Below are 5982 nucleotides of genomic sequence, written 5' to 3' on the forward strand. Positions count from 1 at the left end.
GGCCGAACGCCTCCGTAGCAGATAGATTCATCTATGGTTCGCATCGTTCGACTCTCGGTAGTGCACAATTTAAATATTTTTATGTTGGATCGGGCCGTACGACCTCATCATAATTGCGTATAATGAATATTTGGAATTATTTATAATTAATATTGCTTCATTGGCTTGAGATATAAATTGTTAAGTGATGGAAATAAACTTCGGATTTACTATTAGCGAGAAGATTGTTTATTATTTCCTGTTATGGAGTTTTCAGCTATATTTATGGAAATGATTGTTTATTATTCCTGTTATTGAGTTTTTAGATATATATTTATGTAATCCATGCTTAGTTATTGTTTTGATATTTTATTGTTAGCCCATGGTAAGTGTCAAAGTCGACCATCGTCACTACTTCTTGGAGGTTAGTCTAGATATTTACTGGGTACATGTTGTTTATGTACTCATGCTGCACTTCTGCACTTAATGCGCAGGATCTGACATAGGTGCATTTGGATATCAGTCTGGCGCACACACTTGATCACTTCTACGAGACTACACGGTGAGCTGCATTCTGAGTCGTTCCGCAACAACGAAGTCTAATATTTTGCTTATATTTATTTCTACTTCATTTCAAACAATAGGGTAGAACTCTTTTTGTATATTCTACTAGTTGCTCGTACACTAGGTCTTGGTGGTTTAAGTTAGTATGCACGTGGTAATTTTTGGGTTATCTTATTTATCTCACTGCTTTAAAAATCATGATTTCTCATCTTTATTAAATGCTTACTTCTTAAATTATGCACAACTAAAAAAATAAACTATTTCAAATCTGTATAAGAAAAGATCACAGAGTTAGTTCATTGTCGGCTTGCCTCGCGATAACATTGGACGCCATCACGGCCCATAGGAGAAATTGGGTCGTGGCATTCATAGCCCAGGACGTCATGGTCTAAATACATCATCATCATCGTCCGAAGACAACCCTCATAATCCGAAGGGAATTTGCATCATGTTTAATTTTTTGCAATAACCTACATATATTCGCGTGAATCGTGTTTTAAGTTTTGCGGGTGATTCAGGAGGTAGCTGTTCTACAAACAAGAGCAGTTCACTCTCCGGGTAGTTTAAGTATGTTTCGGCGCGTTCGGAATAAGTTGGAAGAACTTGAAGTTCATAGGTTGATTCAATTTGGTTTGAGGTGTGATTCTTAGTTTTGATGTTCTTTAAAGTTTTTCGGGATTTCAAGCAAAACAGTATTATGTTTATAGAATTGTTCGTATGTTTTGACGGGGGACTCGGGGGGCCCAGTTGCTATTCGGACAAACGCGGATTAAGTCAAAACTCAAAAGGGATTGCTGGTGCACCAGTTTTGGTGTGCCCGCACCTGCGAGCTTTTGGCCATATGTGCGAGCCCGCATGTGCGTAATTTGTACCGCAGAAGCGGCTTGGTAGAATTTGGCCATGGACTGAAGATGCGTGTGATTTTGTGCCCCTGCGAATGCGCAAGTGCGATTGGAAAAAACGTGGAAGCGATATGAGCTGCAGAAGTGGAACTCTCGTCGCAGAAGCGGGGTTCCATCCGCAGATGCCGTCAACGTTGGGCCTGTGGAGTTCCGCAGAAGCGGGCCTTGTGTTGTGGAAGCCGCGCCACAAATGCGGCCCAATTACCGCAGATGCGGAAGTACTTCTGGGCAGAAACCTCATTTAATGACGGAACTTAGGCATTTTGAGCTCATTTATTTCATTTCTTGGGCGATTTTTGGAGCTCTTAGAGAGAGGAATTTCACCTAACACTTTGAGGTGAGTAATTTCTACACAATGTTAGTTAAATACAAAGTTTATGGGTCGATTTAATATGTAAGTTAGTGAAAGTCATGGGTTTAGGTAAAAACCTAGGTTTTTGATAAAAATAGGATATAACTACGAAATGTGTTATGGAATTTAGTGAAAATCACATATTTGAGTTCATGAGGTTATGGGTAACAACTTTCTTTCCCGAATACGGGCACGTGAGCCCGAAGATGAAATTTAGGAATCATACATTTGAGGTTGGGTAATCATTTTAATAGATAGAATATGAACTTTTGAACGGGCTACTTGACTGTTATTGAGGATTAACGTTTCTTTAAATATTGCCTCTTAATAAATCTTGAATTAACATTTATAAAGTATTTTATCTTTTCATGGAGTGGGCCGAAAGCCTATGTAGCAGATAGATTCATCTATGGTATGCATCATTCGACTCTCGGCAGTGCACAATTTAAATATTTTTATGTTGGATCGGGCCGTACGAACTCGGTATACATTACGCATGATAAATCTTAGGAATCAATCATAATTGATATTGTTTTGTTGACTTGAGATATAAATTTGTTAAATGATAGGAAATAAACTTGGGACATACTATTAGCGAAATGATTGTTTATTATTCCTGTTATTGAGTTTTTAGATATATATTTATGTAATCCATGCTTAGTTATTGTTTTGATATTTTATTGTTAGCCCATGGTAAGTGTCAAAGTCGACCATCGTCACTACTTCTTGGAGGTTAGACTAGATATTTATTGCGTACATATTGTTTATGTACTCATGCTGCACTTCTGCACTTAATGCGCAGGATCTGACATAAGTGCATTTGGATATCAGTCTAGCGCACACACTTGATCACTTCTGCGAGACTAAACGGTGAGCTGCATTCCGAGTCATTCCGCAACAGCCGAAGTCTAATATTTTGCTTGTATTTCTGTCTACTTCATTTCAGACAATAGCGTAGAACTCTTTTTGTGTATTCTACTAGTTGCTCGTATACTTGTCACACTAGGTTTTGGTGGTTTAAACTAGTAGGCACGTGGTGATTTTTGGGTTATCTTTTTTATCTCACTGCTTTAAAAATCTTGATTTCTCATCTTTATTAAATGCTTACTTCTTAAATTATGCACAACAAAAAAATAAACTATTTCAAATCTGTAAAAGAAAGGATCATAGAGTTAGTTCATTGTTGGCTTGCCTAGCGATAATATTGGGCGCCATCTCGGCCCACGGGAGAAATTGGGTTGTGGCATTCATGGCCCAGGACGTCATGGTCTAAAGACATCATCCTCATCGTCCGAAGACAACCCTCATAATCCGAAGGGAATTTGCATCATGTTTAATTTTTTGCAATAACATACATATATTCCGGTGCATTGTGTTTTAAGTTTTGCGAGTGACTGAGGAGGTAGCTGTTCTACAAACAAGAGCAATTCACTCTCCGGGTAGTTTAAGTATGATTCGGCGCGTTCGGAGTAAGTTGGAAGAACTTGAAGTTCATAGGTTGATTCAATTTGTTTTGAAGTGTGATTCTTAGTTTTGATGTTCTTTAATGTGTTTAGGGATTTCAAGTAAGACCATATTATGTTTATAGACTTGTTCTTATGTTTTGAAGGGAGCCTCGGGGTACCCAGTTGCCATTCGAACGATGCGCGGATTGAGTCAAGACTCAAAAGGGATTGCTGGTGCACCAGTTCTGGTGTGCCCGCACCTGCGAGCTTTTGGCCGCAGGTGCGAGCCCGCAGATGCGTGATTTTGGCCGCAGAAGCGGTTTGGGAGCAATTGGACAGTGGCCCGCAGAAGAGAAGGGGAGTGTGCACCTGCGAATGCGCAAGTGCGATTGGGGAAAATGCGGAAGCGATATGAGCTGCAGAAGTGGAACTCTCGTTGTAGAAGCGGTGTTCCATCCGCAGATGCGGCCTACGTTGGGCCTGTGGAGTTTCGCAGAAGCAGGCCTTGTGCTGCGGAAGCCGCACCGCAAATGCAACCCAATTACTGCAGATGCGGAAGTACTTCTTGGCAGAAACCTCATTTAATGACGGAACTTAGGCATTTTGAGCTCATTTATTTCATTTCTTGGGGGATTCTTGGAGCTCTTAGAGAAAGGATTTCACCTAACACTTTGAGGTGAGTAATTTCAACACAATGTTAGTTAAATATATAGTTTATGGGTAGATTTAGTATGTAAATTAGTGAAAGTCATGGGTTTAGGTAAAAACCTAGGTTTTTGATAAAAATGGGATATAACCATGAAATGTGTTATGGAATTTAGTAAAAATCACATATTTGAGTTCATCAGGTTGTGGGTAACAACTTTATTTGAAACTTTCCGCTTGAAACTTTCCGGAATCAGGGCACGTGAGCCCGGGGGTGAAATTTAGGAACTCTACATTTGGGGTTGGGTAATCACTTTAATAGTTAGAATATGAACTTTTGAACATGTATTCATCATTTTATAGACATTTGACTAGTTTCGAGTCATTTGGCACCATCTTGAGGGTTTGAGCACAATCTTGGACCGAAAAGTGGGTTTTGAGACAAGGTAAGTCTCTTTTCTAGTTTGTAAGAGAGAATTAGCCGCATAAATCAATTTATTAAATTGTGTTCCTATTTGTGTGGGCTACGTACGCACGAGGTGACGAGAGTCCGTACGTAGCTACTGATTGTGCTTTTGTCCCGGTAGTCTAGGACCCATACCATGCTATATTTACGATGTTTGCATCCTACTTGTTAACTTAATTGCTTAAATGATGTTGGAACTTGATAGAGGAATGGTAGAAGGCTAAATTTTACTTACTTAAATTCTTGAACGGGCCACTTGACTGTTATTGAGGATTGACGTTTCTTTAAATATTGCCTCTTAATAAATCTTGAATTAACTGTTATAAAGTATTTTATCTTTTCATGGAGCGGGCCGAACGCCTCCGTAGCAGATAGATTCATCTATGGTTTGCATCGTTCGACTCTCGGAAATGCACAATTTAAATATTTTTATGTTGGATCGGGCCGTATGACCTCGGCATAAATTACGCATGATAAATCTTAGGAATCAATCATAATGGATATTGTTTTGTTGACTTGAGATATAAATTGTTAAATGATGGAAATAAACTTGGGACATACTATTAGCGAAATGATTGTTTATTATTCATGTTATTGAGTTTTCAGATATATATATATTTCTGTAATCCATGCTTAGTTATTGTTTTGCCATTTTATTGTTAGCCTATAGTAAGTGTCAAAGTCGACCATTGTCACTACTTCTTGGAGGTTAGACTAGATACTTACTGGGTACATGTTGTTTATGTACTCACGCTGCACTTCTGCACTTATTGCGCAGGATCTGACGTAGGTGCATTTGGATATCAGTCGGGCACACGCACGTGATCACTTCTACGAGACTACACGGTGAGTTGCCTTCTGAGTCGTTCCGCAATAGCTGAAGTCTAATATTTTTCTTGTATTTCTGTCTACTTCATTTCAGACAATAGCGTAGAACTCTTTTTATATATTCTACTAGTTGCTCGTACACTTGTCACACTAGGTTTTGGTGGTTTAAGCTAGTAGGCACGTGGTGATTTTTGGGTTATCTTTTTTATCTCACTGCTTTAAAAATCTTGATTTCTCATCTTTATTAAATGCTTACTTCTTAAATTATGCACAACAAAAAAAATAAACTATTTCAAATCTGTAAAAGAAAGGATCACAGAGTTATTTAATTGTTGGCTTGCCTAGCGATAACATTGGGTGCCATCACGGCCCACAGGAAAAATTGGGTTGTGGCATTCATTGCCCAGGACGTCATGGTCTAAAGACATTATCCTCATCGTCCGAAGACAACCCTCATAATCCGAAGGGAATTTGCATCATGTTTAAATTTTTGCAATAACCTACATATATTTGCGTGCATCGTATTTTAATTTTTGCGGGTGACTCAGGGGGTAGTTGTTCTACAAACAAAAGAAATTCACTCTCCGGGTAGTTTAAGTATGTTTCGGCGTTTTCGGAGTATGTTGGAAGAACTTGAAGTTCATAGGTTGATGCAATTTGGTTTGGGGTGTGATTCTTAGTGTTGATGTTCTTTTATGTGTTTCGAGATTTCAGGCAAGACCGTATTATGTTTTTATACTTGTTCGTATGTTTTGACGGGGACCTCGAGGCCCCAGATGCCATTCGGATGATGCGCGGATA

This window comes from Nicotiana tabacum, chromosome 12 (genome assembly GCF_000715075.1).
Source record: "Nicotiana tabacum cultivar K326 chromosome 12, ASM71507v2, whole genome shotgun sequence".
NCBI lineage: Eukaryota > Viridiplantae > Streptophyta > Magnoliopsida > Solanales > Solanaceae > Nicotiana > Nicotiana tabacum.